At 39.7% G+C, this 12114-nt stretch overlaps 1 protein-coding gene across 6 annotated transcripts in view; it reads left to right on the top strand.

The window, feature by feature from the left end:
- Positions 1-12114, top strand: part of COL4A6 (collagen type IV alpha 6 chain) — a 253247-nt gene that overhangs the window by 82817 nt on the left and 158316 nt on the right. The gene's annotated exons all lie outside the window — the stretch shown is intronic.

The raw sequence follows: 12114 nt of genomic DNA, 5'->3' as shown, positions 1-12114 counted from the left end.
ATTTTTCAGACCTCTATTTCAAAAATCTGAAGATCCTAAAGGCATGAGATATGGGTGGAGTTCGTTGTCTAGAATGGGAAAGGAGCTAAATGCTCTAGGCCTGCTCTGCATGATTTATCACATATTCTCACAAAAACCTATAAGATATGTATCATTTATCCTCAATTTAAAGATTATGCTCAGCAAAGTTAAATCACTCATCCAAGGCACACAGGTAATAGAGTAGCATAACGGGAACTCGGATCCAGGTCAATCCTAAAACTTGTGCTTGTCACCTTGCACTGGGCTGCTATTTATCCAGTTACTGATAAATCTGAATACACAGAATTGTCTTGTGCCTTACTTAAGGCAATTAACATGTATTATTCTGTGTTCTGATTTGTGTATTATAGTTAATTGTATTCTCAACTGAATGTAAACTCCATGAGGGTAGAGATGTGTGTCTATTTTGTTCACTGATATGTCCCCAAGACCTAGAACAATGCCTGATATGCAGTAGGTTTATATAAATAATTGTTGAATGAACATGTGTAATCTTTTCTCCTCTGAGATATACACTTACTGTGGGTAAGTGAATCTTGGTCATCTAAGACAGCAACTAGCACAGTGCCACACCCCTAATGAGCAGATAACAATAATGCCTTTAAATTGGTCTTTGTATTTACCAAAGCGTTATCATGTATGTAAACTCTAGTGTTAATATAAATTGAAAACCCAAGGCCAAGATTTATAGGAGGTGTCGGGTGGCGGGGGGAGAGGTGGTCCCCAGAAGAGGTTGTGACACTCTGAATGAAGGAAAAAAGAAAGGCGACAACTGCTAAGGAAAGAGAATGAACTTCCTACCCTCTGGAGAAACCAGGGAGGGTTCGCAAACTATAAGTCTTAGCTTGAGAATAAGCTAGGAGGCCTGCGCAAGTCTAGGGGGAGTTGCAGATCACTGTGTGGCCTTTGGAAGCAGAGTGGGTCTGATCTCAGCCTAAGTTCTCATAACCTCATGTCATCCAGACTCTCACTCTCACCCTCTGGCATTTTGGCCTGTGGCTGTGGAAAGGAGATAAATATTTCCTGCCTACTTGCAAGATTTGCTGGGTGCTGTAGGGAAAGCTGGGGAAGGAATAAACTTCAACCCCATTTGGGGATCTTAGAGGAAGCCAAAGTCAGCTCCCTCAGGTTAGTTCCAACTAAGTAAGCTCAGAAGCTGTGACCAGTGAAGTTGCCACCTCCTCACAGTTTTGCAGGCCAGTACAGGGGAGGAACATGGTAGTTGGTAGATCGTAAGGGGATGGTGGCAGGGGGGTGCTGTAAGGAATAATACTGCATGGGAATTCTCATGGTCTTCATGCAGATTTCTCACCTAACATTTGTGTGCACTGTGTAATATTTTGTCAATTACGCCTCTTAATGCAACTCTGTAGGATAAGCAAGTGTTTGTATTTCAGACATCCCCAGGAATGCCGGGAAAGGTAGGCAGGGCTAGACCAATCTGACCATATTTCATGAAAGTAATGTCAAATTGCATGGGTGCAAGATCCAGATGTTACACATTCATCATTTCATTTGATCTTCATGCTGTGAATCAGAGCTGTTATTCTCATCCCCATTTTCTAGATGGATAAGCTGAGTAACAATGAGGTTAATTGGCTTGCCCAGGAACATATTGCTATTAGTTGGTAATTCTTCTGATTATAATTCTTTTGTTCTTGCCACACTATCTCTCAGTAAATAGCGAATGATTTGTTTATAGGGCTATTAATCCGGTTTTGGTATATTGGACATAAAGGAAAAGGGAGAGTCAGAGAGCAGGGTGCTATTGCAAAGCAACTGCAAAGATCTAGGCAAAAGATAAGGAGCCCATACCATCAGTGAATAAACTGTTCCCAAGTCCAGTGGTAACTTCTGTCCCTCTTATTATTGAACCCCTCATCAGCACTCAACAAAGTTGTCTATTCTCTTCCTTCTTCTCTGGAAGTTTTTTCCTATTCTACTTTAGTGGATTAGCTTCCTCTCACCTCTAAATGTTGTAGTCTCCCAGGGCTTGGCCCTAGGCCTTCTCTTTTCTTTGTACCCTAGTCAATCTTAAGCATTTTCATGGCTTTAGTGACTTCATATATGCCAATGACGTCCAAAATTATGTCTCTAGTCCAGACCTTTGCTCTGAGTTCCAGACCCACTTTCCCATTTATTCATTCAACAAATATTTGTCAAGTGCCTGCTGTGTGCCAGGCACTGTTCTAGGCACTTTGGTTTCATCATTAAACAAAACAGACAATAGCTTTTATTTCCTTTACATTGAAGGAGGAAACTGACAATACATATAATAAGTAAGTTATATAGTATGCCAGCAGGTCATCAGCACTATAGTTCAAAGGAAAGATAGAGCGGGGTAAGGGGGGTTGAAAGTGCTGGGAAGGAAGTAGGAATATTAAATAGGGTGGTCAGGATAGGTTTCATTGAGAAGGTGAGATTTGAACCAACACTTGAGGGAAATGAGAAAATTAGCCTTGGAAAATTGTCCCAAGCTGAAAGAACAGCCAGTGCAAAGGCCCAGCAGTGGGTGTTTGGCAAGGAGGCTAGCGTGGCTAGAATGAAGTGAAAAGGAGATAGAATTGTAGATCAGCTTAGAGAGTTTAAAAAGGGAGTGAGCAGATCATGTAGAGTATTGTAAGCCATTGTAAAGTTTTTGGCTTTTACTCTGAGTAAAATAGGGAGACTTTGGAGGATTTGGAGCAGAGGACAGACATTATCAACTTATGTTTTAAAAGGATGTCTAGCTGCTATAGGAGGGGCAAGAACAGATGGAGGAACACCAGTAAGGAGATTATTTCAATTGAAGACCAGTTAGGAGATTATTTCAATTGAATTGTCTACTTGCTATCTCTTCTTGGATGTCTCAAAAGTATCTCAAACTCAACAGAAGACATTCCCCTTTCCCCTCCCCACAAAAACCCAACCTGGCCCTCCTCCATTGTTCTTTGTCTCAGTGAGTGGTTCTACCATCCACCCAATTGCTCAAGGAGAAGCCTGATCCTTGATTCCTCCTCTCTCTCACCCCGTATATCCAATTCCTCCAAGTCCTGTTGATTTTTACCTCAGAATACGTTTCTCTAATCTGTCCTTGTCCCTCTGTCTCCACTCATTATTTCAGGCCACCATCATCTCCAGCTTGATTTACTGCAGCAGCCTCCTAAAGGTCTCCCTTATCCACTGTCTTATTCTGGTATATTCTCTACAGAATGATCTTTTCAAAATGCAGATCTGCTCAAGCCAATGCCACTACTTAAAACTCTTCACTTGCTTCCCACAGTTCTTGGGATGGCTCACAAGATTCCGTGTGGTCTGGCTGTGCTTTCATTTCCAGGCTCAACACAGCCCATCTTCTCCCTTGCTTATTACATTCTAACTACACTTTCATTTCCTCAGCTATACCAAATAATTTCCCAACTCAGGACCTACACATTGCTTATTCCCTTTGTCTGGAATGTTCTTTCTTCCATTTGTTTCTATGGCTAAATATTGCTTCAGGTCTCAGCTTAAAAGACATTACTCAGGGAGGCTGACCATCCCTGAGTACTCATCTAATTCAGGCTTTCCCGTTCATCCTCCTCACAGCACTCTTTTCTTTTCCTTCATAGTATTTATTACAGTTCTGAATGTATAGATTGATAGAAACCTAACTGCATATCTACATAGATACAAAACTACTGCTTAGTAGATTTCTATATGCTGTTCACTTGCAACAACTCTGTAAGTCATATAAGTTCCATGAGGATAAGAGCCACGTCTGTCTTATTTTCTACTGTATCTTCAGTATATAATACAGTGTCTAACACATATCAGGCACTTTTACATATTTGAATAAATGAGCGAAGTCCCTTTTCTTCCCCTTAAACCAACTCCATACAACTCTCTAATTCCACCATTTAGAGGGCATGTAGAGTCAAAGTTTCATTAAGTATCCATTGGGTACTTACCTACCCAAGCACTGTGCTCTGCCCTATTGCAGGCCCAAAAAATTTAGCAAAACATGCCTGCCCTTGAAAATCTTGTGTCTAAATAGAGATGCAAGACACATCTGTGCAGCAAGATTTCTGTCTAAAATTATCCATAGAATGTGCCATTGCTGTTCCCACTCACTGAACACAGTGTATTTTTGGTTCAAAAGGAGTGATAGCTTAGAAGTGTTTTCAGGGGAAGATTACATGGCCCTTTTGGTTGCACCTTTCTTAGTTCCCTACATTTCTGAATCTGGCTCTTAGCTTTGCCCATGTGGGAACTTAATTTTGTCAGCCCAGGGGGAGTATATAATTTTCTCAGGACACACCCACACTAGCCAAGTTCACAAAAGGTGGACACCTAAATTAGAATACTAATGTATTGGTGTAGCATAAGAAAAAATATCTACTAAGAAAAAACAGATGGTCACATGACTGAGTCTTCAGCCTATAGGAAAATCTATGTGGGAAGCCAGAAGATAACAGAAAGGTTTCTTGGTATATATGGCACCGCAGCAAGGGGAGTTGCTTGTATAATCCTATTATGTGCTGGCAGCCAACTCTAAAGGGCTGATCTGTTCATCTTCAGGATGGAGATGTGCTGACCTCAGTGAACGGAAAGTAGATTTCTTGAGCCAGAGGTTCTTCCTAGCCTTGGCAGTGCTGCATCGCCAAGGATTTCCTTTTGAAAATCCCCATTTTCAATATTTCCAACTGACCTTCTTCCTCCCAATGGACTCTCTTTCTTTAGGTATGATAATACCTTGATTGGGTTACTGTCTGGACTGGCTCTCAGCCTGGAACCTCTGCCATCTCTTTTAAGGTGATTTTTCATCTCACTGATCTTATCTAATGTGGTTTAATTTCATTCATCAAATTCTTAGAGTTTGGTGGGTGTGTTGCTGGGTTTTCTGTAGATTCTTTACATAATTTAGAATAACTCTCATTTGGAAGAGCGAAATTTCTGACCCAAGAGTCACTGCCATTTTTTCAGGCAGAAGAAAGATTATTAAGTGGTAGGAGTGATTAAATTTGTCTTGAGCAGTTAGAGAAAGCTTTTCGGAAGAGGTGACATTAGACCTGAATCTCAAATTAGAAGCTTTAGGGTGGGGTGGAAAATATGGTAATTTCCAAGTTAGAGAACAGCTTGTGTAAATGTTATTGCATACCTGTAAGCTCTGTTGTGTATTAGGTGTTGTGTCCACAGGGAGTTTAGGTAGGTCCAATGGCAGAGAACTCAGGTACATCCCTGTCCCATGGCTCTCAATCAGCTTTAACAAACTCGGCATCTTAGCAACTATTGACTGTTCTATCTGAAACGCTGCACACAAGCTAAGCCTTGACCCTTGAACTGTCAAAATCTGTCCTAAGTATGCAAAGATAAATATGAGAGTCCTTTCCCTATAAGCTTCTGAACATTTTTCTCCTCTCATGGCCTTTATGAAGTAGAGTTATTCGTGAAAATATACAAGTTTGACCTGCTCTCCTGTCTATCCCCCCTAATAGTAGTCCTTAATTTCCTGGAAGAGAAAGAACTTTACTTTTTAATGAACTAATTTCAGATATTTGTCATTTCTATGCATGTCTTTGTACTTTTACAACATTCCTCCAAAACATAGAGTATTGTTTTACAAGTTATAAACTTTATGTAAACGATATGAAACACATTCATTCTACAGCTGCTGTTTTCATTCAACAGTATGTCATAAGATTCATCTATGTTATAGTTCTGTTTCTTTCACTTTAACTGTTATGTAGTATTCCATTGTATGCATATAATCATAATTTGTTTATAGTTTTGTCCCTTGTTGGATATTTAAGTTATTTTTCCATTTTTGGAGTAATACAGACAACCATTTTGGAAAATATTTGGCCATATCTAGTAAAATTGAAAACACACGTGTTCTTCAACCCAAGCAAATCCATTCCTAGATATATACACTAGATTTACACTGTTCAATATGATAGCCATTAGCCACATGTGGCTATGTAGATTTTAATCAATTTGAATATCAGTTCCTCAGTTGAACTAGCCACATTTCAGGTGCTCACTTGCCACATACAGCTAGTGGCTACTGAATTGAACAGCATAGCTATAGAGCATTTCCATCCTTGCAGATAGTTCTATTGAACTCTCCAGTGTTGCCTTGGACAATAACTTTATTTACATATTCCCAGTAACTATGAATTTAAAACACACTTGATATCTGTGAAACAAATGAATGTGGAAATATTGCTTTACAAGGTTGTATATGGTAAGTGTTCAATGAGATCCAGGAATAATAGCCAAACAAATTTAGAAGGAGTGGGATTTGAGCAATTTCAGGTCCTGTGCATGAGTTCGGAGGATCATTGAATAAGGTGTTTATCCAGGGCGGTCAACTGCAACACAGCAAGAGAAGGAATTGAAATCATTATTGTGGAAGAAATCAGATAGCTCAAAAACAGAGACGCTGTAGCAAGAATCAGATCCAAGGCAAGACTGTGAGTGGGGAAAATGAGTCATGAGGTCAGAAGCCAAAAAGATTAAAAGGAGGCCAAGAGGTGGAGTGCAAGGCAGGTTGGAGAGAGCAGTTCAGGACAGAGGCTGTGAAAAATGTGGAGATCTCTGAAGCCTGTGCTCCTGGCTTTGAGATCAAAATCTGTTCATTTCATAAGCAGATCACCATCACCCACAAGAGGGGAGGCCTGTCTACTTATAGTGGAAGCTATGATTGGGAGAAGGTTATCTGTAAGAATGTGAAGGAAGATTAGGATTTGGCTCCCACTACAAGTAGCTGTGAACATTTGGAAGGGTGAGGGTGGGGCCTGGACTAGGCTGCTAAGAACTGCATTTCTGAGAAAGTAATTACTCCGGGAAGAGTGAGAGACCAGGGAGGGAGCAAGTGTGGTAAAAGAAGAACAGATCAATAAGTAATGGGGGATGAAAAGGGCAAGGGTCAGATGAAGACAGAATACAATGAAAGGGGACATTAGACAGGTCTTAATATTGGTTTTCAGTTAGTTGTAGAGTCCTTTCTATAAATTAAAACAAAACAAAACAGCAGGAATGTAGTGTGGGATTCAGAAGCCGTGGGTTGGATTTAGTCAGCAAGTACAGTTCTAGCCCCAGGCTTCTGCCCAGCTCTCTGAACTGCTCCGTAGTTCACTCCTGGTTTTCCTGAAAGTCTCTCCAGCTCTTCCTCCACTAGCTTCCATAAGTCAGAGGTAGTGATTAAAAACTTCTAGTTTCCAACATTTTTGGCAGGGAGGAGACAGGTGTGTGGCCACAGGGGAAGTTGGGTATGAATAGAAAATCAGAGACAGCCATTTTAAAGTGCAGTGGTCAAGCAGAATATTCTCTGTCACTCTCTGATATCTTGTGAAGCTAAGCTTAACAATAAAAATCCTGTCTCTCCTGCCCACCCCTCCTCCTTCTACATGCTATAGATAGTCCAATTTCAATTGTGATCTTCCAAACTCAATAATCAGATTAGTGCCTACCTTCAAAACACATAAAGGTGTGACCAATTCTAGGACCAGACCAGACAAAGCTCTGCTTATTTGCTTGCTTACAATAGTGCACACTCATTTCTAACCATGGCTTTTGAGAACCACAGCATATGGCAGAAGGGCTAGAGACAGTCCACCCAAAGGGGCAAACAAACCTATCCGACCTTAGGAAAACAATCGTTCAAGTGGAGACTGTGCATTATGAGAGCAGCCAACTGTCTACCAACAGTGGGTTTACAATCCCAGAAATCGTTCCCAATGGCTTTCTATACCCTCTAGCAATACTGACAGAGGTCTGAAAGAGCTGTGTGTGTGCATTGCTAATTCTTTACAAAGATTACAGCTCTTTAATTCCCAAGGCCGTTTCTTGCTCTGACGCCACTACTTCTTTCCACCTCATATAACTTCACTCTTCTGCCTCAAATCCCTGTGCCCAGGCATGAGCCAGCCTACTGAAATGTGGGCAGCTGTCTTGGCATGCATGGGCAATCAGATGTTTGAAGAAAATTGATGAATAACCATGTGTCCAAGAGATCCATAGAGCTTAGGGAATTAAAAGGCTTATTCTTGTGGTTAAACACTGGGAATGCCATCTCATTCCCGTCCACTGATTTCTCTATTATCAGCTGGTAAGCCACAAGCAGATCCCTTGTTCGTCTGCCAGGATGCAAACTAGCCCTTCTTTCAAGTCCCACTTTTGTTCTCAGGCTTAGGAATGCTGCAGCTATTCCAAAAGGAATCTGGCTGGCACAGTTAATTGGACTTATTAGGTCATAATTACAGTATGTCAGCATCAGCCTGTATTTTCCTGTATTTCATTATTGAACTTTCCTAATGTATATCTTTGGGTCCTGATGCTACCACTTAGGACTCAAGGGTTGAACCTACCATATTATAGACAGCTAGGCTGAATGCTTCCCTGAGCCCTAGGTCCATGAATAAACTGTTTCCTTGGGAAGGATGCTTGAGAACGCAATTGATAATCATAAATACTAACATACGTTGAGTGCTTGCTATGTGGCTGGCACTATGCTTGCAGTATCTCATTTAATATTTACAACAACCAACCCCAAAAGGGTAGGTACTATTATTAATATCCTATGCTTAGAGATTAGGAAATTGAGGCTCAAAGGGGTGAAGTAATTTGCCCAAGATTACACAGCCAGTAAACACAGAATTGGAATTTACTCCCATATCTGTTTTGATTCAGAACATATGCTCTTAACTACTACACTGCATTGTCTCTTCTTGCAAAGTGTCTATCTGCTCCTTGCTCCACTAGCAAGAGTTCATCTGATTTTAATTTGTTAGAAACTAAAACACAATAGAATAAACTGATATTTTCTTTCTAACGAAGTGATGGGTTATACTGTCACATTTTACATGTCAACGATGGGTTTGAGGCAGGTTATGGAAATTTGTAGATGACTCATCATAAATATTTATTGGTCATCTATCATGTATCAGCACATGTTTGGTGATTCAAAGATGTAAGATACAGGTACTTCATCAAGAAGTGAGTGTCTTACCAGAGAAGGCTAACTCACAGAAACCCCTCCTAGAATTTTTACAGATATATGCATAAGAAATAATATGCCAACTCTTGTGACAACTCTGAGTGCTGTGAGAGACAGTGAGGTGTTAATAGAAAGGGCACTGGTCTGAGAACCAAAAAGTGTTGTTTTAGAAACAGTTGTATAATGTTAACTTTTAACATTAATTTAAAAATAAAGTATGTCCACCTAGGTCATTCTGGGTTTCTTGATTAGAAGCAGAAGAGAAGAAATAATCAAGGCAGTCTTCAAGGACGAGCTAGACTGTGAAGGATGGGTAAAATTTGAATTGGTAGGGAGGAGAGAGAAGACTCTAGGTCCAAGGAAGAGAAAGGAAAGGACAGTAGGAGTTATAGCAGAGAGTGGAAAATGAGCCCAGGGTGTTTATGGGCCAGCAGAGAGGAGACACTCAAATGCTTTAAAGAGCAAAACCCATAGTTAGGTATAGGGAAAATCAAGGACCAATAGGCTGATTAACTGATTGATTGATTGATTGGCTTTTATTTTGATGAAATACACATAACATAAAATTTACCATCTTAACCATTTTAAAATGTACAATTTAGTGACATTAAGTACATTCACAATGTTGTGCAACCATCACTACTATCTAGTTCCAGAACATTTTCACCACACCAAATGGGAACCCCATACCCATTAAGAAGTTATTCCCCATTCCCCTCTCTCTGCAGCCTCTGATAACCACTAATCTCTTTTTATACCTAGGGATTGGCTTATTCTGAATAATTCATATAAATGGAATCATACAATACGTGGCTCTTTCTGTCTGGTTTCTTTCACTTAGCATATTTTTAAGACTCATCCATGTTATAGTATGTATCAGAATTTCATTCCTTTTTATGGCTGCATACTATTCCATTGTATGGCTATATCACATTTTGTTTATTCCCTCATCTGTTGATAGACATTTTAGTTGTTTCCACCTTTTGGCTATGGTGAATAGAGCTTCTATGAACATTGGTGTATGTGTTTTGTTTAAATACTTGTTTTCAATTCTTTTGTGTGTGTAACTAACAATGAAATTGCTGGGTCATATGGTAATTCTATGTTTAATTTATTGAGGAAATGCCAGACTTTTCATGGAAATCTAGCATAGTGGTTAAAAACAAGGGTTTGAACTTTAAGTTGAATCCTAGCTTTGCTACTTACTAGTTGTATGGCCTTGAGCATTTCATATAATCTCTGAGCCTCAGTTTTCTCATCTGCTGAATAGGGTTGTTTGGGGCATTACATGGCATAATGCATATAAAGCATTTAGCACAGTGCCTGGCATATCATAAGCACTAGACACATGGCAGCTACTAGAAATACCCTATATAAGTCTCATGCTAAACGTGATAGTCAACATCACAGATAAGTAGAGGCACAGCCCTCTTATTGACTTTGCTACTTAACTCCTGCCGCATCTTGTAGAAGTCAGGAAGTGATCTTAATTTCCAGATAAATGAGCTACCATGGTTCCTTAACTCTAGTTTAAATTGTTTAAATATGTGTATATGTGTATGTATGCACAGACACGCAGATACACACATACATATACATATTAATTATTCTAGTGAAAAAATTTCTTTAAAATGCCTAAAGTGTGTGTGTTTTATAAAACAGACCCTTTCTGAGAAGAGGCAATTCAATGTAGGAGTTAAAGGGCATGTGTTCTGAATCAAGACAGACATAAGAGTAAATTCCAACTCAGTGTTTAATAGCTGTGTAATCTTGGGCAAGTTACCTCATCCCTCTGAGCCACAGTTTCCTCATCTGTAAACATGGTGATATTAATAATAGTACCTACCCTTTTCGGTTCATTGTGAATATTAAATGAGATAATGCAGGCATGGTGCTAGGCACTTGGCAAGCACTCAACCTTCTGTCCAGATTGCTACAGAGATAGCCACGACTCTGACCTTCCTTTTCCACACCCCACAAGCCATCAAAGTGGCCCATGGGAGTTAAAGAGCTAAGAGACTTTAGCCAGACTGAAAGAATATCAAATGGTCATAAAGATTCTTTCCAATTAAAAAATAATTCCACCATAACAAAAGCAACTCAAGATTCTGTAATCTCAGATGTATCTTTTGAGTTTCCTGCTTATGATTAGTCTCTGTTGGAAGTTGTATTTTTCTAAGAGGGATTCACTTTCAACTTACACAGAGCAGAATCATATAGTATTTGGGCTGAAAGGGGAAGGGGCAGAGAAAGGAATTCACATCTATTGTACACTATGCACTCAATTTGTCTTATTTGATCTTCATAACAACCCTGTTGTAAGGTAAATATCCATATTCCCACCTCGGAGCTACAGAAACTGGGGCTCAGAAGTAACTTGCCCAGAACTAGTAAGTGTCAGAACAAAGATTTGAACTCACATCTTTCTGAAGACTTCAATTTACTATACTACACTTGTTTTAAAGAATGTCTGAGATCATGTTTAGCTTTTGATGAAGCAGAAGCCAAGAGAGGTAAAGTGAGTTCCCCAAGGTCACTTAGCCAGTTGACAGTAAAGCAGGGACTAGAAACCAGTTCCAAGAACACTAGCTTATGTGACTTTATTGTCTCTGAATGAATGGATAATGTAGTGGTTCATCAATTAAAAAATGATTAAAAGATTGAAGCGAATCTGAAAATAAATTCCACCCAGTAACTTAATTACTTTCATTTCATGTTTCACAGGGCTTATTGAAAAACTGTTTTGTCTATGTAGAAATGACCCAGTGACTTGGTTTTCCTTGGTGTCTGTGTGCCCACTGTATTTACTACTTGATATTCAGAAGTAGACATTGCAGATGTGGGCAGTCCACAAGTGATTTCAGTTCTATTTTATAAACAGGCATTAACCACTGTGGTGGTTAATTTTATGTGTTGACTTGGCTAGGCTAGGATGCCAAGATGTTTGGCTAAACACCAGTTTAAATGCTGCTGCCAAGCTATTTTTTAGATATGATTAGCATTTAAATCAGTAGATTTTGAGTAAAGCAGATTACCTTCCGTAACATGAGTGGGCCTCGTGCAATCAGTTGAAAGTCTTAAGAGAAAAAGACGGAGATCCCCTGAGGAAGAAG

The sequence above is a fragment of the Equus asinus genome, chromosome X (genome assembly GCF_041296235.1).
Source record: "Equus asinus isolate D_3611 breed Donkey chromosome X, EquAss-T2T_v2, whole genome shotgun sequence".
NCBI classification, from domain to species: Eukaryota; Metazoa; Chordata; class Mammalia; order Perissodactyla; family Equidae; genus Equus; species Equus asinus.
This window is presented reverse-complemented; position numbering and strand designations above follow the sequence as displayed.